This window comes from Ovis canadensis, chromosome 15, assembly GCF_042477335.2.
Source record: "Ovis canadensis isolate MfBH-ARS-UI-01 breed Bighorn chromosome 15, ARS-UI_OviCan_v2, whole genome shotgun sequence".
Taxonomy (NCBI): domain Eukaryota; kingdom Metazoa; phylum Chordata; class Mammalia; order Artiodactyla; family Bovidae; genus Ovis; species Ovis canadensis.
In genome coordinates, this window is record NC_091259.1 from 62,038,664 (window position 1) to 62,062,973 (window position 24,310).

The 24,310-nt window shown below is 47.1% G+C and overlaps 1 pseudogene; it reads left to right on the top strand.

Moving 5' to 3' along the window:
- Positions 1-23,401, top strand: part of LOC138420314 (2-acylglycerol O-acyltransferase 2-like) — a 28,888-nt pseudogene extending 5,487 nt beyond the window's left edge.
- The last annotated feature ends 909 nt before the right edge of the window (positions 23,402-24,310 follow it).

The window sequence follows — 24,310 nt, forward strand, 5'->3', positions numbered from 1 at the left end:
TGACCCTGGACCCAAGGATAAGTCCTTAGGGATGCAGGCCCCTGAATTTGAATGAACTGACCTTTGTCCATTGCTGAATCCCAGACAGGCTAAACCCTTGGATGTAAGCAGCTGTGATGGTAAATTTTCTAGTGGGGACAGGAAGAGGAAGGTAATGTGGACACAGAGAGGAGCCAGGCAGGGACAGGTGGCCCTCTCTGGACGCAGGAGAGAAGAATGTATAGTGACACCTCTAGGAGTGGACATCATAGGTTCTAATACAGGGTCTGCAACATAGCAGCTGTGTGACCTTGGGTGAGTTACACACGCTCTCTGAGCTTCAGTTTCTTCATGTGTAAAGTGGAAATGCTGCCACGTACATCATTGCATTGTGTGGGTTCCATGAGACATCAGGTCATTCTGGGGACTTCTAAGGACAGCATCTGGCTCTCCTTTCATACCTGGAGGGGCTGTCGATTGCACATCTGGCATAAAAATCATTCTGAGCATGTCTGTGCTTCTGAGAGGATTTCTCAAATAAGGCACTGTTAAAATTGTGGGAAACTGGGCCTGATTTGCAGAAATTTCACCTGCACAGAGTTCAGAATTATGGGTTTCCTTGGGGGCTCGACTGGTAAAGAATCTCCCTGTGATGTGGGAGACCTGGGTTTGATCCCTGGGTTAGGAAGATTCCCCTGGAGAAGGGAACCACTACCCACTACAGTGTTCTGGCCTGGACAGTTCCAGGCTCTGTGTGGTCCATGAGGTTGCAAAGAGTCCATAGGACTGCGCGATTTTCATTTTCACTTTCACTGCAGTCCTGTGGCATCAACACCTGCAGAGGGTGGGCAGTACCCCTATGTGGCCAGCAGAGGGAATGATGATATGCACTTTGACTCCCCTGTCCTGGACTGAGGCCTGCAGGGGGCACTGTGGCACGCAGATTCTGGACTCTTGTCACCTCCCAGGAGAACTTCCAAGACACCCACAAACCTTTACAGAGCCTTTACAGGCCTTGCAGTGTTCTTAGGATGGCAGTGAATAGGGGGCCAGGGAGTCTCTGCTGTCTACTGAAAACAAGTGCATAACCTAAAAGCTGTCAGGGGTTTTGTTCTGACACACTGCTAAGTACTGTAGGCTGGAAATAGCCTCTCAGGAATCTCTGAGAAGGTGTTCTAGAAGGTAAAATGGGAGGAGTCAGGACTTACGGGTTTTTGAGGGGGAAAAAAAACAAAAACATGTAGTCAAACATCAGAAGATTATTGCCAGTCAAAAAGCACACATCTCCAATTAATGATTTTTCTACATATGGGGAGATAAAAAGCTGGGCTCATTGCAATTATTCCTCTGATGTGCATCCTCACTCTCTGTAACCAGTAACCTATTTCCTCCATCTTGAGTTCCTTTCAAGGCCCATTGTCAGCAGCAGCTACAGTGGCTGCTGGCTTGAAGGCAGGCAAGCAACATTCCTTGTCCTAACAACTCTGCTGGGCCTACTCCACATCACAAGCATTTGCACTGTGACTCTATGAGCTACTACCTAGTGGTAGAGTTTCTAGCAAAAGTAGGAGACTTACTTCTGAGCACTGGAGTTTTCTAAATGCACCCTATGGGCTTTCCTAAGAGCTAATGGTGGAAAATCAGGTTATCCCCAAGTACAACTGCTTCCCCCTCATGCTGAAGATCAGTCCAGGAGCTGGGTTTCTGTGTAAGATATCATTTTCCTGGAGCAGCAGTGTCTACACAGACCAAGGCCTGAGCAGGTGTGCAGTGCTGTGGGCAGGCTATGACCTGGCATCAGGAAGTCCTACAGACTTGGCATGACAGCTCCCTGGCCCTTCTCCACCCACACCTGCGGGCATCACTAGAGACTTCACGCCTCTCCTCCCAGCCACTACCTACCTTCAGCACCCTGGGGTCTCTTACACTGAGTCACAGTGACTCAGGGGTCCTGTCCTCCACCCGGGACAGAACTCCAGCTGCCACAGTCCTTGAAGAGATGCTCACTCCCTCCTGCAATGGCTCCTTCATTCTGGATGGGCTGTGCCTGGGACAGGGTTTCATGTAGGACAGGGGCTTGGGTCCCTGTCACCCTCCCAGGAGTCTCACCTCTGCCTTGGGCAGGGGGCCTTCCTTCCCTGGTGGGCTGTATCAGCTTCATCCACTCATGGGTCTGTTCTCCCCCTCTGTTCTACAGCCTCCCAGAGCATCACCTTTGCTTCAGGCCTGCAACGGGGACTAGGCTCCTCAGATATGCTGTATCTAATCTCAGGACACTCATATGGAGGGCTTATAGCACTTGGGCTCAGGGGACATAGAAGAGGTCCGTACAGAAAATCAGCAGGTGGACCAGAGGTGGAACAAGGTGCAGCTCTGATTCACCAGGTTGCTGTTCCTTCAGCTGGTCTAGACTGCCGACCTGGATCCCTCCTGGAACTACCTCGCTGGCTTCCACTCTCATGGGGTCCTTGCCACTGGAACTTTTACCAACCTGTGCACGGAGGGCATGGGCTTCTGCTCAGCTTTCCCAGGCATCTGCTCGCATCTGATGATGCTGCACTGGGGTTTCTGGGCCCCTGTTTTCAGGAATTACATCATGTCAGGGAGTGAGTCCTGCCACTCTTTCTGTCCCAGGATGATGAGGGCTGAAGGCATGAGAAAGGGTTTTAAGGAAGGCGGTCAATTGTTCTGTACTTCTTTCAAGTGAATGTGTAGTAGACAAGGAGATGAGACCCAAAGAAGCATTTCCCATAGGTCTGTGCTCAGTGATGGCCTTGGTGGGAGAATTGGGAAAAGGAAGTTCCCTGCCAACACGGAACTCCCTGCTGGAAAGTGGGGTAGAGCCCAGGCAACATACTCCTGAACCGTGCTTGCCCCCTTCACACTGCACGTCACCACCTTCCTCTATCCCCAGGGCTGGGCTTATCAGACAAGGAGAGTGCTGTTCACATCCTGAGCAGCAACCTGCTGTCCATTGTTGTTGGAGGAGTCCAGGAGTCACTGAATGCCACACCTGGAGCCTACAAGCTGGTGCTGCAGAACCGCAAGGGCTTCATCAGGCTCACCCTGATGCACAGGTACTGGGGAAAGGGCTCGGAGTTCAACTGGAGATTGGCAAGGATTGTAGTTTAGAAGGAAGACTGCAGAGGCAAATGCAGATCCTATTTTGGCAGGCAGTGTCTTCATTCATTAACAATGAACATTGTATGTTGGTGATAGCTGCACTGTCTCAGGCCCAAATACCCAGAGAAAATTCTAGAAGGAAGATTTTGTGACTAAACGGATTAAGTCTCAAAGGTCATATTGCTGAAAGCTTGCATTACATCTGAGACCCAGAGGATCTTGGTGAATGGAGTTTGGGGCATCAGTTCCGTTCAGTTCAGTTCAGTTGCTCAGTCGTGTCCAACTCTTTGCGACCCCAAGAATCGCAGCACGCCAGGCCTCCCTGTCCATCACCATCTCCTGGAGTTCATTCAGACTCATGTCCATTGAGTCAGTGATGCCATCCAGCCATCTCATCCTCTGTTGTCCTCCTGCCCCCAATCCCTCCCAGCATCAGAGTCTTTTCCAATGAGTCAACTCTTCGCATGAGGTGGCCAAAGTACTGGAGTTTCAGCTTCAGTATCATTCCCTCCAAAGCAATCCCAGGGCTGATCTCCTTCAGAATGGACTGGTTGGATCTCCTTGCAGTCCAAGGGACTCTCAAGAGTCTTCTCCAACACCACAGTTCAAAAGCATCAATTCTTTGGCACTCAGCTTTCTTCACAGTCCAACTCTCACATCCATACATGACCACTGGAAAAACCATAGCCTTGACTAGACGGACCTTTGTTGGTATAGTAGAGAGCTATTCTCCTATCTTTAAATATCTGTGAAAAATAGAAGCAAGCCAGGGCAGAAGAGATTTTCCTAGAAACTCTGCAGTTGTTTCATATCTCGGAGGACTTTCGCCAGTATTGTGGTCTCCCTCTCATGATCCTGTAAACTGAATTTATGCTGAATCTACTTTTTTAACTTGCTGCTTCTTACTATTACTGTAGTAATATACATAATGATCTGCTTAAGGGAGATAACCAGAGTTGAGGGAGTCTTTGGGCCTAGAAAAGAAAACAACAGTTACAAAGGCCCTTGCTGAATTATCTAACTTCAGAGAGAACAAAACCGAATTTTAGGTCCCGCCCTGACCTGATGCTCCAGGCCGGTTGTATCTATCTGGGACTTATCACCCCGTGTCCAGAAACCTTCCACACCATACATTTGCCAGATACTTATCACCCCCTGCCCATAAGACTTATCACCCCCTGCCCAACTACAAATGCCATCTCAACTAAAGAATACCCAAAACATCCTGCCTGACTAACGTTTCCCTTATGGCTTCCACAAATCTCCCTTTAAATATGAAGCCTCCCTGATCCCTCTTGGCTTCAGCCTGGTCATTAGGCTGACTGTCGCCCCTCCTTGCCTGAATAAAGGTAACCCACTTCCGTTGAGGTCGTCTCTCCTTTTCTGCCTCGGGGGAAACTATACCTTATATTCTTGGTGCCGAACCCAGGAGAGGGCGAAGCACTCGTCTCACACACACCCTCTCTCTCTCTCCCCCTCCCTCTCATTGTTTTCCCTTTTCCAGGAGTCTGGGAGCATGAACACCCCAGAAAGTTCACTTTCTGCTGGGGCTTGTAAGTTCCCCTTGGGGACACTAGTGCCTTTGTGAGCGGTACAAGCCTTGTGCTAAGGCTTTATTGGTGCTTCGAGTACCCCCAGGCCTCGGCTCTGCCGTCTTCCTCTTTCTCTCTCTGATGGCCTCTGGAATGGGGAACTCTTGCCATTCGACCACTCTACATGCAACACTCCTCTCAAGCAGGCCCCTAGATTGAGGCAGGATCTGGACGGTGTTCTAGAGGCACCCTAGAACTCAGTCCTCTCCGGGTCCCAGGGACCCCCAGCCTAGGGCCACTCTGTAGGCAACGGTGGGGAACGCTCCATCTAACACAGAGCTCTCTTCTCATAACTCCTACTGTGACTGCGAATAGGAGCCTCTGCTTGCCTTCAATAGGCTCCAGTAGGAGCCTCTGCTTGCCTTTCAGTTACGGGGTCTGGCCAGTCTGTCCCCAAAGATTCCCCTCTGGCCTGTGTTCTCACAAGTTTCAAATCACTATTACTCACTGAACTCAAAGCTAACCACTTAAAACCACTCTGTATACAGATCTGGCCTCAATACCAATTTGACAATCAAGACCACTGGCCTGAAGTCGGCACATTTGACTTTAACATTCTTCAAAATCTCACCGACTTCCTTAAACGGAATGGCAAGTGGTCTGAGCCCCATATGCCCAAGGCTTTTGGGCCTTTTGGAGCAGGCCTTCCCTATGCAAGGCCTGCTCCACCCACGAGGTCCTTCTATGCACCTTGCCTCCCAAGCAAAAAGGCTCTTCTTCCTCAACTAACAGCTGACCTCAACCTTCCACACCCCGGGAATTTGACCCCGCAGATGAGCCCCCTCCCTACCCACCACCCCACCAACCCTATCCTTCCCCCTCATCCAACACACCTACTGACCCCAAAACTTCTCCTGACTCCCCCTCGACCCTGCTACCCCATCTCCCCAACTCCCCCTTCCCCCTTCCCTCCACCACTGCCACACAGGTCACGTACCCAACACGTGTTTCCTCTGAGAGAGGTGGCAGGACCAGAGGGCCCCACCCGAGTCCATGTGCCATTTTCATTGTCAGACATGAGCCAGATAGAAGAAAAGTTGGGATCATTTTCTGAAAATCCTACCAGATACAGAAAAGAATTCCTGAGACTCTCCCAGGCCTATAACTTCACATAGAGTGATATCTATTATATCCTAAATGCCACTCTCACCCCAGATGAAAAAGACTGTATCTGGCAAGCAGCGAAAGCCCATGCTGATCATTTACATAACCAAGATCAGGATAGCCCAGTTGCTGATGGGGTGGTGCCTCAGTTAGATCCCCACTGGACTTACCAGCCTGGTGACCCAGGTGTTAGGAGACTCAATCATATGATTACCTGCATTCTAGAACAGAAAAATACTCATATCCATGTCAATTATGATAAAGTCAGGGAAATCACCCAAGGGGCAGACGAAAATCCAGCCTTATTCTTGGTACGCCTCACAGAGGCAGTCCAGAAGTATACCAACCTAGATATCACCACCCCTGCTGGGTTACTCTACCTTCATGTTTAATTCATCAGCCAGTCCACCCCTGACATCAGGCGCAAGCTTCGACAACTAGATAAGGGCCCTGGGACTCCCCAAAGAGACCTTCTAGAAGTAGCCTTCAAGGTGTTCAATAATATAGAGGAGGAGGCTAACAGAGAAAAAAGACCTTGAGAGAAAAGCTAAATATGCCTTTTTTGGCGGCAGCAATTAAGGGAAGAGATCAGCCCAGCCTAAGTCATCCCAGACTGGGACTTAAGACCCGCCCTGGACCCTGCTTCCAATGCAACCAGCCAGGACACTGAGCAAAGGCATGCCCTAACCTGAAGCCCCCACAAAAGCATGCCCAACTTGTGGTCAGTGGGGACACTGGAAGATGCACTGTCTCCAGGGATGCCCTGGGACCCCTGGGGAGGTCCCTACCTTCCAGACCTGGAGAGTGGAATGTCCACAGGGACACCCTGGCACCCCTGGAGAGATCCCCACTTATCCCCAGAACCCCAGTCCAACCCTATGAGAGTTGTTCCAATGATGGGCCAGGGTTCCAGCCCCCCGGCCTGTGTCCCAGACACGAGCTCGGAACTTAGGATGGATGGGGTTCAGCTCAGTTCAGTTCAGTTGCTCAGTCGTGTCCGACTCTTGGCGACCCCATGAATCGCAGCACGCCAGGCCTCCCTGTCCATCACCATCTCCCGGAGTTCACTCAGACTTACGTCTATCGAGTCCGTGATGCCATCCAGCCATCTCATCCTGGGCCGTCCCCTTCTCCTCCTGCCCCCAATCTCTTCCAGCATCAGTCTTTTCCCATCACTTCATGGGAAATAGATGGGGAAACAGTAGAAACAGTGTCAGACTTTATATTTTTGGGCTCCAAAATCACTGCAGATGGTGACTGCAGCCATGAAATTAAAAGACGCTTACTCCTTGGAAGAAAAGTTATGACCAACCTAGATAGTATATTCAAGAGCAGAGACATTACTTTGCTGACTAAGGTCCACCTAGTCAAGGTTATGGTTTTTCCTGTGGTCATGTATGGATGTGAGAGTTGGACTGTGAAGAAGGCTGAGCACTGAAGAATTGATGCGTTTGAACTGCGGTGTTGGAGAAGTCCCTTGGACTGCAAGGAGATCCAACCAGTCCATTCTGAAGATCAACCCTAGGATTTTTTTGGAAGGAATGATGCTAAAGCTGAAGCTCCAGTACTTTGGACACTTCATGCGAAGAGTTGACTCATTGGAAAAGACTCTGATGCTGGGAGGGATTGGGGGCAGGAGGAGAAGGGGACGACCCAGGATGAGATGGCTGGACGGCATCACGGACTCGATGGACGTGAGTCTGAGTGAACTCCGGTAGTGGCCAGAAAAAGACCTCCTTTACAGTAAAAACTGGAGCCACTTTATCTCTCTTAACTTCCTACTCTGGCCCAACTTAAGACTCAGAACTCACAATCAAGAGGGTCTCTGGAGTTCCCTTAAGGCCCAAAATCAGCCCTCCATTACTCTTGTTAATTTGGAAAATCAGCCCTCATACACTCATTCCTCACAATGTCTCAGTGCCCGATGGCACTCCCAGGGAGAGATTTGTTATCCAAATTGGGGGTCTTTATTACCCTACTCCACCTCGATACAGTCTCTATATTCTGCACACAGATGGCACCTGGACCATCCCTATCCCTCACCCCTGATCTTCCCTTGGATCTGCCCGCTTAGACCCCCAAATCTGGGACACTGACCACCCATCCATAGCCAAACATCATCCCCCAGTCCACATTACCCTAAAAGACCCCTCGACTATAATCACCCAACAATGGTACTCTCTCACCCAAGGGGCCCACAAGGGACTTAAGCCTATCATAGACCATCTTCTTCAATCCTCTATCTTAATTCCTACCCATTCACCACCCAACACCCCTATACTGGCAGTAAGGAAGGGACCAAACTCTTGGACACTGGTCCAAGATCTGTGAAAATCAATGAGGCCATCATGCCGACACTCCCAGTAGTCCCTAATCCTTACACCCTACTGTCTGCAACCCACTTCATGGTATTAGATCTTAAAGACACCTTTTTCATCATCCCCCTCCACCCCCTCTCCCAATCCCTTTTCGCCTTCACCTGGCAAGACCCTGAGACTTATGTTTCCCAGCAACTAACATGGACAGTTCTATCCCAGGCATTCAGAGACAGCACCCACTTTTTGGGATAGGCTTTACAAAAGGACCTACAGACACTTGACCTAGCCCCGAGTCATCTCCTCCAATACGTAGATGACCTCCTCCTTTGTAGCCCAAGCTGAAAACTCTGCCTCCAACATACTGCCAAACTCCTTGGGGCCCTGGGATCCTGGGGTTATCGAGTGTCCCAATCCAAGGCCCAAGTAGTACAGACAAATGTCACCTACCTGGGGCTCTCCATATCCCACCAACAAAGAACTATTCCACCAGATAGAATCAAGACCTTAATTAACTGTCCACTTCCAAAAACAAAAAGGGAACTCCTGTCTATCCTCAGCCTCCTAAACCTTTTCCGTATCTGGATTCCTAACTTCCCCCTCATTGCAAAGCCGCTCTATGAGGCAACTAAGGGATGTCTGGATGAGCCCCTCTTTAAGCCCTCCTTGCTGGCCAATCCTATTTACCAGCTCACACAGAGCCTCCTCTGACTGCCAACTCTCTACCTGCCAGATCATACCAGACCATTTTTCTCTTTGCCCATTCCAACCAAGGACAGGCCCTGGGACTTCTATATCAGCAGGCTGGAGACACCTGGGCTCCCATAGCCTATCTATCAAAACAGCTGGACATGGTGACCAAGGAGTGGCCTCCCTGTATACAGGCCATGGCTATCACAGCCCTTGTACCCGAAGCAAATAAACTCTCTAAGCATGCCCCTTTAACAGTCTGTTCTCCACACACCTTCCGAGACTTACTACCACATCAGGCTTTCCTCTCCCTTCCCCCTTCCAGGGTACAGGTCCTACATGCTTTTCTCCTTGTCCTTCAGCTCTCATTTTCCCCCTGCTCTCCCCTTAACCGCACCAACTTATCACCCACATCCTCTACAACAGACCCTCTCCTACATAGCTGCAGCCTGACAGTAGATCTTACCCCAAACCCCTTCCAACATTTAACAGATCAGCCCATCCTAGACCCAGACACCCCACACTGGTTCGTTGATGGCAGCTCTAAAAAATCCCCACCCTTCACAGCAGGATATGCCATCATCCAGGGGGACCTTGTTACAATCATGGGACCCAGACAATTGAAGCTTCACCTCTGCCACCTCCCACCACCTCCCAACAGGCAGAACTGATAGCTCTCACCAGAGCTTTGACTCTGGCTAATAATCTAAGGGATAACATCCACATAGACTCCAAATATGCCTGTAACATACTTCACTCAAACATCCTAATATGGAGAGAAAGGTTTCCTAACCCAAAAGGGATCCCCCATTCAGATCTGATCCACAAACTTCTAGAGACAACACTCTTACCAAACAAAGCTGCCATCCTCCACTATAGGGGACATCAAAAGGGAAGTCTCATATCAGCCTACAACAACACTGCAGACCAGAAGGCAAAGGAGATGGCACTGTGCCATCCTTCCCTCCAGTCCCCTGTCATCTTAGCTCTGACTCCATCCAACCCGCCCACCACCAGAGAAATCCTCTCTTATCTACACTCATTCTTTCATCCCTCATCCAAGACACTCCAACAGTTCCTCCATAACCACTTCCCCATATCCACTGCTGACCAACAATATTTAGATAACCTTACCCGCCCCTGTCAAACATGTCAATGTACTATTCCCAATTCCAATCTTAAACCGACATCCTTTCCAATTCATCAAATGCAAGGCAGCCTACCAACACAGGATTGGCAGATAGAATTTACTCATATGCCCCTGGTTCAAAGAGTCAGATTCCTCCTGGTCCTTGTGGACACCTTTTCGGGATGGGTAAAAAGAAGCATTTCTCACTACAAACAAAAGAGCCCAGACTGTGGCCCAAATCCTCCTCACAGAAATTATCCCCAGGTTTGGCCTGCATTCATCCCTACAGCCTGATAATGGCCCGAAATTTATGTCCAAGGTCACCCAACAATCTGTCCAATTCTTACAGATACCCTAGAAATTTCACATTCCATATCGTCCCCAGTCCTCAGGAAAGGTAGAAAGGATGAATAGAATACTCAAAGAAACTCTTACCAAACTAACCCTTGAGGTACATCTGGATTGGACTAAACTTTTGCTGATTGTTCTCCTCAGAGTATGGGCTTTGCCCAGAAAGCCCCTGGGGCTGAGCCCCTTTGAGGTGATGTATAGAAGGCCCATGCTCCCTCGTGGACTCTCACAGAACCTCCTCCCATAACAAGCTTCCTACACTTCTCTCTCCTGGTGGAACTCTGCAATGCCCCCTGGAAATACATCAACCACAACTTGCCTGCCCCTGACCCCAAAGCCTCCTTGACCCCTTTACAAACTGGGGACATGGTCTATCTGTCTGATAACCCCTAGGGTGACCTAACCCCAAAGTGGCAGGGACCATTCAAAATCATCTTCCTTACCCCAACTGCAGCTAAACTCGAGAAGGTCGTCTCCTGGGTACACCTCTCTTGCCTAAAATGGGTCACCTCCGATCCTGCACTGCCCTCCTTAACTGACCCCTATCAAAGGTCCCTCACAGGACCTACCTCCTGAAAAATCACCCAGCAACAACCTCTGTCAACCATCCAAGAAGTCACTGAATGACCTGGACACTCTTCAACCTACAGCTGTTCCTGACTCAACTACTTCAAGACCTCTGGACCAGTGCCCCGACAGGAACATCCTTAGAAGATCTGACCATGCTGGTGTCTCAACCGTGGCTCCAGGGGACCTTCTGAAACCTAAGTCCAGACAAAATTAATTTCTTTACTCTCATTCTCTACATCATTCTACATCCTAATGAACAATGTTCCTCCTCAGATTCAAGCAACCACCAACTTGGAGCATTCTGCTCCTTGCACTGACTGGCCTCTCCCCGTCTCTCTAATTATAACTGCACTCTTAATCTTAATCCTTGCTATAGGCCTAGTAACTGTCTCCCCTCAGGACTGGTCACCTATCCTTCATCTCTTTGTCAGTATGGCCTAAGTTGTTAGCTGTGTTCTACTCCTAGGGTGCTATTTCCTCCACACTGCCTAACTAACAGCCCCATGACTCCCTCGTTCCTTATCCTTGCTGCACTCCCCAGCCTTCTGGCTAGTCCCTACCCCTGCTCAGACATCTATTCCTATATTCATTCCTCATGTTCTAATATGGCTCCAAGACCATGCACTATGAACATCGTTGCGGGGAAATCCAAATCCTTACTCACTGTTAAAGTACAAAAGAGAGGGAGTTTCGTGAGCACCTGCCATAGGCCAAACAGAAGAAACATGTTTCTATCCCATTACCCTCCGGGGGTTCTCAGATGGGGTGGGGTACTAGATTAAAATCAGGAAAAGAAACAAGAACAAATCATAAAGAACATAATTTCCCGGTTACAGGCGACCCCTGAGCCTTATAAATGCCTAGACCTCCGTTCCCAATTAAGGCCTCTCCTAAAACCTCCCTTTGGCAACCAACACCTTACCTGCTTTCTCAATTCTTCTTTCCAATTCTTCCAGTACACACAACACACATCCCAGTGTTGGACATGCATGTCACTGTCTCCCTCACCACACATAGCAATTGCCTTACCTTCAACCTGGCTGTCACAGGGCAACTATACCTCCCCTTCCCAACAAAAAACTACACAACTCATTGGGCCAGTCTCTGACAATGTCCTACTCTCAGCCTCTTCAAACCTAACCTGTATCAACTACTCTAGTCCCAACTACACTGGTCTTACAAGTTCCACTCCCTCCTTCTGTTCCACTTGGGTCCTCTGGAACAGCACAAATAATTGCACCAACCCGGAAATCTTCATTCTCTGTGGGGCCTATGCATATTCATCTCTCCCCCTTGACCACCTCCCCGCCCCGGACCTTGCATCTTGGTCTTCCTGACCCCGGGTCTAACATTTCTAAAAGAAGAAGAGGTAGAACAAATAGTCTACGTATTTGTTAGAACAAATTTGGTAGAACAAATTACCCGCTATGGGGAAATTTTCCCACAGGAAAAGACAAGCTGTCATAGCCTCCCTCCTGATTGGGTCTGGCATAGCAGCAGCCCTAGGCACTGGGACTGGGGGCTTCTTGACTTCAGCCCATTTCTACTACAAGCTGTCCCAAGAACTTAATGAAGACATGGAGCAGGTAGTGGAGTCCTTTGTTTCAGTCCAAAGACAAATGAACTCATTAGCTTCTGTGTCCCTACAAAATAGGTGAGCCCTGGACCTTTTCACCGTGAAAAAAGGAGGGACCTGCCTTTTCCTAGGAGAGGACTGCTGCTATTTTGTTAATGAAATGGGCATAGTCCAGGGCAGAGTCAAAGAACTTAGAGACAGAACTGAACGTCACAGATAAGAGTTACAAAACCTTTACACTCCCCAAAACCTGTTCCAACAGGCCCTCCCTTGGTGCTCCCTTTTTGGGGACCATTGGTACTTACCATTTTATTCCTCTTATTTGGACCCTGTCTCTTCAATCTCTTTCAAAGTTTTTTCCAAGAACGGATTCGGGCCATCTCTTGAGACCAGGTCAAGATCATTCTTATTCTCGAGAGTCTCACCCCAAGCTCACAAAAAGGAGAGTCCTGGGTCCTAGGATGATCCTCCATTCCAGACCCGAAACCATTGCCCCTATCCAGCAAGAAGTTGCCAGAGAGATACGGCACCCTTTTCCCCATTTTTTATGATTTCAGGGTCTGGAATGAAGGAGTTTTGGGGCCTAGAAAAGAAAACAACTGTCTCAAAGGCCCTTGCTGAATCATCTAACTTCAGAGAAAACAAAACCGAACATTAGGTCCCGCCCTGACCTGATGTTCCAGGCCAGTTGTATCTATCTGGGACTCATCACCCCGTGTCCAGAAACCTTCTACCCCATACATCTGCCAGAGACTTATCACCCCCTGCCCAGAAGACTTATCACCCCCTGCCCAACTACAAATGCCATCTCAACTAAATAACCAAAACATCCCACCTGACTAATGTTTCTCTTATGGCTTCCACAAATCTCCCTTTAAATATGAAGCCTCCTTGATCCCTCTTGTGCTCTGCCTGGTCATTAGGCTGACTGTTGCCCCTCCTTGCCTGAGAAAAGGTAACCTACTTCCATTGAGGTCGTCTCTCCTTTTCTGCCTCGGCCGAAACTATACCTTATAAGAGCCATCCACCATTAAAAGACTGTAAGGGAGTAAAATAACAAATTCCCTTGTGTGAGTTCACCATTCTAGTGGACATTTGCAAGGGTCAAATAGTCTTTTTACTTTGTTTCCTCCCCTATCCCCCAATCTCTGATCCATAAAAGAACTTGGCAACCAGGCGATGACAAGATGGTCATTTTGAGGCACGAATCTGCCATTTTCTTGGTCAGTCATTCAGAATAAAGTCCCTTCCTCGTTGCAACACTTAGTTGCCAGAGTCCAGCTCCAGCAGCCAGGGAATCAGCCTGAAGGGATGGGTGGTGTCGGCAAGTGACGATGCAGCCTCTCATTTAGTTTTCTTGGACTGCGTGTTTATTTCAAGCTTTAGGTTCTCTTTTATACTTTGACAAAAGCATTAGGTCAGAGGTTTGACATTTTCAGTTTCCCCTCACCCAGATGTATTGTCTCCATAAATCATTGTTGTCCTTCAAGCAGAGTTTCTGCTTCAGCAGTTCTCTTTGCTTACTTTAACTTGTGATTACAATGTAACTTGTGCTTATATCTGGGCTGCATACCACAAACCTCAGTTTATTTCTTATCTTTCTAAATCCTGTTTGCCCCTAGTATCCTGATCTCACTATCTCCTAAAAAGGCTTCTAATATTAATATCTCTAAAATTCCTAATCTCTATAAACTATAGTAAAATATGCTAACATTATAACATTTGTTAAATCTTTAGCTTCTAACTATATTTAATTATTCCTAAGCCCTAAATTCAGCAAACTCCCTTGCCATAAACATTTCCCTCACAAATATGTTTCAGATAACAATCCTTCCTATGGCCTCAAGCTGCGGCCTATGTGCTCATCCTGGAAAACTCTTTTGTAAAGATCCTTGAACAAATGTCAATGATTAACTTTATGGATTTTTCTCTGAGCACAGTTGCAGAAGGCTTTGTGCCTTCTTATGCTCCTTTTAAGAATAATAAGCACCTTAATATTCTTTTCAGTCAACTCAGCCGAGGAAAGGAAAAAACAAGTCAGAATCACAAGGCCTAACTCCTCCATCCCAGGTCCGTGCCTGTGGGACAAAGAGGGGGAGTTGGGGCTGTGCCTCCATTTTGTCAGTAATGCCTAATGTGGCTCCCAACACTTAGTCTCGGATTCATTGGCCTATCTTGTGGAGAGCAGAGTGAGCCCGGGGTCGTTAATAATCCCAAAGCTTGTTGTTGCCCAGAGAAGAGCCATGACCTGCTTTAAGTTATAAAATAAGACCAGGGAAGGACTGGGAGACACCCAAGTCCTCCTACTTTTGGCCCAGGGCTCTGTCCTCTGCTCCAGTTACTGCTCACTAGGTCCCTTCAGGAGGCTAGCAGACCAGCTTATGCCTTCTTGCGTCTCTACACACCCTCTCTCCTGTTTCCCTCTAGGGAAGATCTGGTGCCGATCTTCTCCTTTGGGGAGAATGACATATATGACCAGTTTGAGAACTCTCTTAGTTCCTGGTTGCGGTGGTTCCAGGACCGATTCACAAGAGCACTGGAGGCTCTATTCTGCTCTTCTATGGCCATGGAGTCTTCCAGTACAGCTTTGGTCTTATGCCCTACCACCGGCCCATCACCACTGTGGCTGAGCCTAGACCTGGGCAGGGAGGAGGAAGGGTTACAGAGCAAGAGGCCTGGGCTTTTGCTGTAAGGGGAAATGGACATAGACCAGTAGACATTTGAATTTGTGGAACACACATTCTAGAGTGTGAAACAAACACACAGGCAAGTCTAGAATGAGAAGAGTAATAGGGCCTTATTGCCAAATTCAGACTCAAATTGAAGAAAGTAGGGAAAACCACTAGACCATTCAGGTATGACCTAAATCAAATCCCTTATAATTATATGTGGAAGTGATTATATGTGGAAGAAATAGATTTAAGGGCCTAGATATGATAGATAGAGTGCCTGATGAACTATGGAATGAGGTATGTAACATTGTACAGGAGACAGGGATCAAGACCACCCCCATGGAAAAGGAATGCAAAAAAGCCAAATGGCTGTCTGGGGAGGCCTTACAAATAGCTGTGAAAAGAAGAGAAGTGAAAAGCCAAGGAGAAAAGGAAAGATATAAGCATCTGAATCCAGAGTTCCAAAGAATAGCAAGGAGAAATAAGAAAGCCTTCCTCAGGGATCAATGCAAAGAAATAGAGGAGAACAACAGAATGGGAAAGACTAGAGCTCTCTTCCAGAAAGTTAGACATACCATGGAAATATCTCATGCAAAGATGGGCTTGATAAAGGATAGAAGTGGCATGGATGTAACAGAAGCAGGAGATATTAAGAAGAGGTGGCAAGAATACACAGAATAACTGTACAAAGAAGATCTTCATGACCAAGATAATCACGATGGTGTGATCACTCACCTACAGCCACACATCTGGAATGTGAAGGCAAGTGGCCTTAGAAAGCATCACTAAGAACAAAGCTAGTGGAGGTGATGGAATTCCACTTGAGCTATTTCAAATCCTGAAAGATGATGCTGTGAAAGTGCTACACTCAATATGCCAGCAAATTTGTAAAACTCAGCAGTGGCCACAGGAATGGCAAAGGTCAGTTTTCATTCCAATCCCAAAGAAAGGCAATGCCAAAGAATGCTCAAACCACCACGCAATTGCACTCATCTCACATGCTAGTAAAGTAATGCTCAAAATTCTCCAAGCCAGGCTTCAGCAATACGTGAACCGTGAACTTCCAGATGTTCAAGTTGGATTTAGAAAAGGCAAAGGAACCAGAGATCAAATTGCCAACATCCGCTGGATCATCGAAAAACCAAGAGAGTTCCGGAAAACCATCTATTTCTGCTTTATTGACTATGCCAAAGCCTTTGACTGTGTGGATCACAATAAACTGTGGAAAATTCAGAAAGAGATGGGAAAACCAGACCACCTGACCTGCCTCTTGAGAAACCTGTATGCAGGTCAGGAAGCAACAGTTAGAACTGGACATGGAACAACAGACTGGTTCCAAATAGGGAAAGGAGTATATCAAGGCTGTCACCCTGCTTATTTAATTATATGCAGAGTACATCATGAGAAATGCTGGACTGGAAGAAGCGCAAGCTGGAATCAAGATTGCGGGGAGAAATATCAATATCCTCAGATATGCAGATGACACCATCCTTATGGCAGAAAGTGAAGAGAAACTCAAAAGCCTCTTGATGAAAGTGAAAGAGGAGAGTGAAAAAGTTGGCTTAAAGCTCAGTACTCAGAAATCGAAGATCATGGCATCTGGTCCCATCACTTAATGGCAAATTCATGGGGAAACAGTGGAAAGAGTCAACTCATGCGAAGAATTGACTCATTGGAAAAAACCCTGATGCTGGGAGGGATTGCGGGCAGGAGGGGAAGGGTGTGACAGAGGATGAGATGGCTGGATGGCATCACTGACTCGATGGATGCAGTTTGAGTGAACTCCGGGAGTTGGTGAGGGACATGGAGGCCTGGCATGCTGTGATTCATGGGGTCACAAAGAGTTGGACACGACTGAGCGACTGAACTGAACTGAACAGAAATGAATAGGGGCACAGTGGCCAGTAGCCACTACTGATTACTGAGCCCCTCTAGTCTGTCAGGCACAACACTGGCTCCTTTACATGCGGCAGCTTAGTTTTCCCAATAACTTGTGAGGTAGGACTCTCATCCCAATTTTATTAATTGCAAACCCAGACCCACAGAAGGTAAATCACTTCCAAGAGGTCACCTGCTCTTGATAACAACGTTGAGGTTTGATAAGGGTATTTGCCTTTTTATTATGCAAGACAGTTCCGTTCAGTCGGTGAGTCATGTCCGACTCTTTGCGATCCCATGAATTGCAGCACGCCAGGCCTCCCTGTCCATCACCAACTCCCAGAGTTCACTCAAACTCATGTCCATCGAGTGAGTGATGCCTTCAAGCCATCTCATCCTCTGTCACACCCTTCTCCACCTGCCCCCAATCCCTTCCAGCATCAGAGTCTTTTCCAATGAGTCAACTATTTGCATGAGGTGGCCAAAGTATTGGAGTTTCAATGTCAACATCAGTCCTTTCAATGAACATTCAGGACTGATCTCCTTTAGGATGGACTGATTGGACCTCCTTGCAGTCCAAGGGACTCTCAAGAGTCTTCTCCAACACCACAGTTCAAAAGCATCAATTCCTTGGTGCTCATCTTTATTCACAGTCCAACTCTCACATCCATACATGACCACTGGAAAAACAATAGCCTTGACTAGATGGACCTTAGTCGGCAAAGTAATGTCTCTGCTTTTGAATATGCTATCTAGTTTGATCATAACTTTTCTTCCAAGGAGTAAGCATCTTTTAATTTCATGGCTGCAGTCACCATCTGCAGTGATTTTGGAGCCCCCAAAAATAAAGTCTGACACTGTTTCCACTGTTTCCCTATCTATTTCCCATGAAGTGATGGGACCAGATGCCATGATCTTCGATTTCTGAGTACTGAGCTTTAAGCCAACTATTTCACTCTCCTCTTTCACTTTCATCACGAGGTTTTTGAGTTTCTCTTCAATTTCTGCCATAAAGGTGGTGTCATCTGCATATCTCAGGTTTTTGATATTTCTCCCCGCAATACTGACTCCAGCTTGCGCTTCTTCCAGTCCAGCATTTCTCATGATGTACTCTGCATATAATTAAATAAGCAGGGTGACAGCCTTGATATACTCCTTTCCCTATTTGGAACCAGTCTGTTGTTCCATGTCCAGTTCTAACTGTTGCTTCCTGACCTGCATACAGGTTTCTCAAGAGGCAGGTCAGGTGGTCTGGTTTTCCCATCTCTTTCTGAATTTTCCACAGTTTATTGTGATCCACACAGTCAAAGGCTTTGGCATAGTCAATAAAGCAGAAATAGATGGTTTTCCGGAACTCTCTTGGTTTTTCGATGATCCAGCGGATGTTGGCAATTTGATCTCTGGTTCCTTTGCCTTTTCTAAATCCAACTTGAACATCTGGAAGTTCACGGCTCACGTATTGCTGAAGCCTGGCTTGGAGAATTTTGAGCATTACTTTACTAGCATGTGAGATGAGTGCAATTGCGTGGTAGTTTGAGCATTCTTTGGCATTGCCTTTCTTTGGGATTGGAATGAAAACTGACCTTTGCCATTCCTGTGGCCACTGCTGAGTTTTACAAATTTGCTGGCATATTGAGTGTAGCACTTTCACAGCATCATCTTTCAGGATTTGAAATAGCTCAAGTGGAATTCCATCACCTCCACTAGCTTTGTTCTTAGTGATGCTTTCTAAGGCCACTTGCCTTCACATTCCAGATGTGTGGCTGTAGGTGAGTGATCACACCATCGTGATTATCTTGGTCATGAAGATCTTCTTTGTACAGTTATTCTGTGTATTCTTGCCACCTCTTCTTAATATCTCCTGCTTCTGTTACATCCATGCCACTTCTATCCTTTATCAAGCCCATCTTTGCATGAGATATTTCCATGGTATGTCTAACTTTCTGGAAGAGAGCTCTAGTCTTTCCCATTCTGTTGTTCTCCTCTATTTCTTTGCATTGATCCCTGAGGAAGGCTTTCTTATTTCTCCTTGCTATTCTTTGGAACTCTGGATTCAGATGCTTATATCTTTCCTTTTCTCCTTGGCTTTTCACTTCTCTTCTTTTCACAGCTATTTGTAAGGCCTCCCCAGACAGCCATTTGGCTTTTTTGCATTCCTTTTCCATGGGGGTGGTCTTGATCCCTGTCTCCTGTACAATGTTACATACCTCATTCCATAGTTCATCAGGCACTCTATCTATCATATCTAGGCCCTTAAATCTATTTCTTCCACATATAATCACTTCCACATATAATCATAATGATTTAGGTCATACCTGAATGGTCTAGTGGTTTTCCCTACTTTCTTCAATTTAAGTCTGAATTTGGCAATAAGGAGCTTATGATCTGAGGGACAGTCATCTCCTGGTCTTGGTTTTGCTGAATGTATAGAGCTTCTCCATCTTTGGCTACAAAGAATATAATTAATCTGATTTCAGTGTTGACCATCTGGTGATGTCCATGTGTAGAGTCTTCTCTTGTGTTGTTGGAAGAGGGTGTTTGCTATGACCAGTGAGTTCTCTTGGCAAAACTCTATTAGCCTTTGCCCTGCTCATTCTGTATTTCAAGGCCTAATTTGTCTGTTACTCCAGGTGTTTCTTGACTTCCTATATTTGCATTCCAGTCCCCTATAATGAAAAGGACATCTTTTTTTGGATGTTAGTTCTAAAAGGTCTTGTAGGTCTTCATAGAACCATTCAACTTCAGGTTCTTCAGCGTTACTGGCTGGGCCATAGACTTGGATTACTGTGATATTGAATGATTTGCCTTGGAAATGAACAGAGATCATTCTGTCATTTTTGTGATTGCATCCAAGTACTGCATTTTGAACTCTTTTGTTGACCATGATGGCTACTCCATTTCTTCTAGGGGATTCCTGCCCACAGTAGTAGATATAATGGTCATCACAGTTAAATTCACCCTTCCAGTCCATTTTAGTTTGCTGATTCCTGGAATGTTGACGTTCACTCTTGCCATTTCCTGTTTGACCACTTCCAATTTGCCCTGATTCATGGACCTAACATTCCAGGTTCCTATGCAATATTGCTCTTTACAGCATCAGACCTTGCTTCTATCACTAGTCACATCCACAGCTGGGTATTGTTTTTGCTTTGGCTCCATCCCTTCATTCTTTCTGGAGTTATTTCTCCACTGATCTCCAGTAGCATATTGGGCACCTATTGACCAGGGGAGTTCCTCTTTCAGTATCCTATCATTTTGCCTTTTCATACTGTGCATGGAATTCTCAAGGCAGGAATACTAAAGTGGTTTGCCATTCCCTTCTCCTGTGGACCACATTCTGTCAGATCTCTCCACCATGACCTGCCCGTCTTGGGTGGCCCCACAAGGCATGGCTTAGTTTCATTGAGTTAGACCAGGCTGTGGTCCATGTGATTAGATTGACTAGTTTTCTGTGATTATGGTTTCAGTGTGTCTGCCCCCTGGCAACACTTACCGTCTTACCTGGGTTTCTCTTACCTTGGACATAGGGTATCTCTTCACGGCTGCTCCAGCAAAGTGCAGCCGCTGTGCCTTACCTTGGACGAGGGGTATCTCCTCACAGCTGCCCCTCGTAACCTTGAACATGGAGTGGCTCCTGTCAGCCCTCCTGTGCCCGCGCAGCCACAGCTCCTTGTATGTGGGGTTGCTCCTCTCGGCCACTCTTGCGCCGTCGCAGCCTGGTACTCTCGGCCACAGCCCCTGACCTCGGACGTGGGGTAGCTCCTCTTGGCCATGCTTCTGCGAGTTCCGCCGCAGCCGGTGCGCTTCAAAGATTGCAAAGCCACCTATCTGTGAGGAGAATGTGGTGACAGGGTAGCAGCATCAAGGAGTGTTTAATTCTGACCACAGGGTTTAATGACAGTAATTGACAAGGTGGATACAATGGAAGACCATTCCACGTCTGCTAGAATTGTGTGTAAAGTAGTAATCAGCCGGTTCTGAAGGAGAGCCAGAGGGATTTACCTGTAATCAATGGGCATGGGCTTTATTCTATAGACTTAGCACCATCTTTCAGCTATTTGCTTTCTTCTTGAATTCCAACTAGGTTCCAATGGCAGAACTAATAGAGGTGTTCATCTCGACTCACTCAGTCATTTCTTATTTGAGTACAGGCAAACCAACTACCAAACTTTCTTTGCATTGTATGGTGATATTCTCATGAATGTTTATAGTTCTGCTGCCTCAGGACCATTTCCAAGAGAAGACATGGCAGCTGCTTTCTGATCCACCTCCTTCCACAGACACAGTCTCTCCCAATCATGGCATCTGAGACTCCCAGATCCACATTTCCCCTGAGGCTAAGAACACGTTCCCAAGGCTTACACCATGACATTGATTGCTCCTAGCTATGAGACCTTATGGAGAAGGCAATGGCACCCCACTCCAGTACACTTGCCTGGAAAATCCCATGGATGGAGGAACCTGGTAGGCTGCAGTCCATGGGGTCACTAAGAGTCAGACATAACTGAGAGAATTCCCTTTCACTTTTCACTTTCATGCATTGGAGAAGGAAATCGCAACCCACTCCAGTGTTCTTGCCTGGAGAATCCCAGGGACTGGAGAGCCTGGTAGGCTGCCATCTATGGGGTCGCACAGAGTCGAACAAGACTGAAGCAACTTAGCAGCAGCAGCATGAGACCTTAAACAAGTTACTTAACCTTCCTGAGCCTTATTTCCTCAGCAGTCAAACAGGAATAATAGAAGGTTCTCTCCAACTAGGATTGTTAGGATGACAGAAGATATATTGCACGTGCATGTTCATCTCACATGCTAGCAAAGTAATGCTGAAAATTCTCCAAGCCAGGTTTCAAAAGTACATGAACTATGAACTTCCAGATGTTCAAGCTGGATTTAGAAAAGGCAGAGGAACCAGAGATCAAATTGCTGACATCTGTTGGATCATCAAAAAAGCAAGAGAGTTCCAGAAAAACACCTACTTCTGCTTTGTTGACTGTGCCAAAGCCTTTGACTGCATGGATCACAACAAACTGTGGAAAATTCTGAAAGAGATGGAAAATCAAGACCACCTGACATGCCTTCTGAGAAATCTGTATGCAGGTCAAGAAAAAACAACTAGAACTGGACATGGAACAACAGACTGTTCCAAATTGGCAAAGGAGTATGTCAAGGCTGTTTATTATTTAAAATATGCAGAGTACATCATGAGAAATGCTGGACTGAATGAAGCAAGATTGCTGGAATCAAGATTGGAATCAAGATTGCCAGGAGAAATATCAATAACCTCAGATATGCAGATGATACCACACTTATGGCAGAAAGCAAAGAAGAACTAAGAGCTTCTTGATGAAAGTGAAAGAGGAGAGTGAAAAAGTTGGCTGAAAACTCAACATTCAGAAGACTAGATCATGGCATCAGGTCCCATCACTTCATGGCAAATAGATGGGAAAACAATGGAAACAGTGACAGACTTTATTTTGGGGGGCTCCAAAATCACTGTAGATGGTGACTGCAGCCATGAAATTAAAAGACACTCCTTGGAAGAAAAGTTATGACCAACCTAAACAGCATATTAAAAAGCAAAGACATTACTTTGCCAACAAAGGTCCATCTAGTCAAAGCTATGGTTTTTCCAGTGGTCATGTATGGATGTGAGAGTTGGACCATAAAGAAAGCTGAGCGCCAAAGAAGTTTTTGAACTGTGGAGTTAGAGAAGATTCTTGAAAGTCCCTTGGACAGCAAAGAGATCCAACCAGTCCATCCTAAAGGAAATCAGTCCTGAATATTCATTGGAAGGACTGATGCTGAAGCTGAAATTCCAATACTTTGGCCACCTGATGTGAAGAACCAACACATTGGGAAAGACCCTGATGCTGGGAAAGATTGAAAGTGGGAGGAGAAAGGGATGACAGAGGATGAGATGGTTGGATGGCGTTACCGCTGCAATGGATATGAGTTTGAGTAGGCTCTGGGAGTTGGTGATGGACAGGGAAGCGTGGCATGCTGCAGTCCATGGGTCGCAAAGAGTCTGACAGGACTGAGCAACCGAACTGAAACTGAATGTGTGCAAATCCCTGCTGGCTGTATTGTTGACATATCAGAATCTTGAAGTTGACCTAACCTCTTAGAATCTATAACGCAGAATATAATTGAAAGGGAGGGAGAAAGAGTGCTTACCTGCTCAGATGACCATTGTAGTAGGAAAACCAAGGGCGCCTGCACCTTCAGTGGTTACTGCTCTGGGCCACCACTCACCTCTGTGTCTTGCAGTGGGGAAGCCCATCGAGGTGCAGAAGACACCACATCCCTCCCAGGAGGAGGTGGACAGACTGTACCAGTGCTACATGAAGGAGCTGGAAAATGTCTCTGAAGCCCACAAGCTCAAGCACAATGTCCCCAGAGACCAACAGTTGAAGATCTGCTGAGTGCCTCCCCAGACGTAGGGCTCCTCCAAAAGGCAGGGCTGGCATCAGGGAGGATGGAGGGAGATGCTGTGATCCCAGAAGTTTTCCTGGAGGGGTCTGTTGAACACAACTCCAGAGCCTTCACTGGCCTCTGAAGCTCCATCCCATACCAGGCCTTGGGTCACCGCTGGCTTCTGGGAGAGGAGACCAGACTCTGGCATCAGTGATTTGCTCTCCTGCTGTGATTCCTCTGTAATGGGTCCTCTTCATGTCTGCCCACCTGAGAAATGGGAGAGATGCTGGGAGAGAATGATATCTGTGTCTCTGTCCTTTGTGATCCTGTCACTCAATGAGCAGGACAAAGAGCAGCTCCAGTGAGCAGGTTTCTCTTCCTCTCCCTTGAGTGATAGCATAGACAGAGAGCAAGTGCAGGGCTTTCTCCTAGAAGGTCCTGCATCCTGCATTCTTCCTGTCCCAGCTCCTCCCTCCCAGAGCTGGAGAGGAAGGCCAGGCCACAGCTTCCTTATTCATCCAGGCACCTTTGAGTTTCTGAATCATCTGAGCCCCAGGTTGGCATCCAGAGGGGTCCACGAGGTGGGGAAGGAGACTTCAGCTCTGTTACTGGCTAAATGATCATGTGCAGACCTCTTCACCCTTCTTCCGAGTCTCTGTTTTCCTGAGTGAGTAAGCTGAACTCTGACCACAGCTCTGATGTTGCATGAGTTGAGAGCTCCATGAGATAGCTCCTACTCATCCTTTGTAACTTCAGCCCTGAGCTTGACACAAAAGGGAGCTCCATAAATGTCAGTTTATCAATGAAAGCATTCTATTTCAGCCTTCTTCTCTTCTTCTAACCTACACCCTAACTAGGAGCACTAGTCCAGCCTCCAATTTAATCCCAACCTGGCCCTGCTGACATGTTTCCCCTTC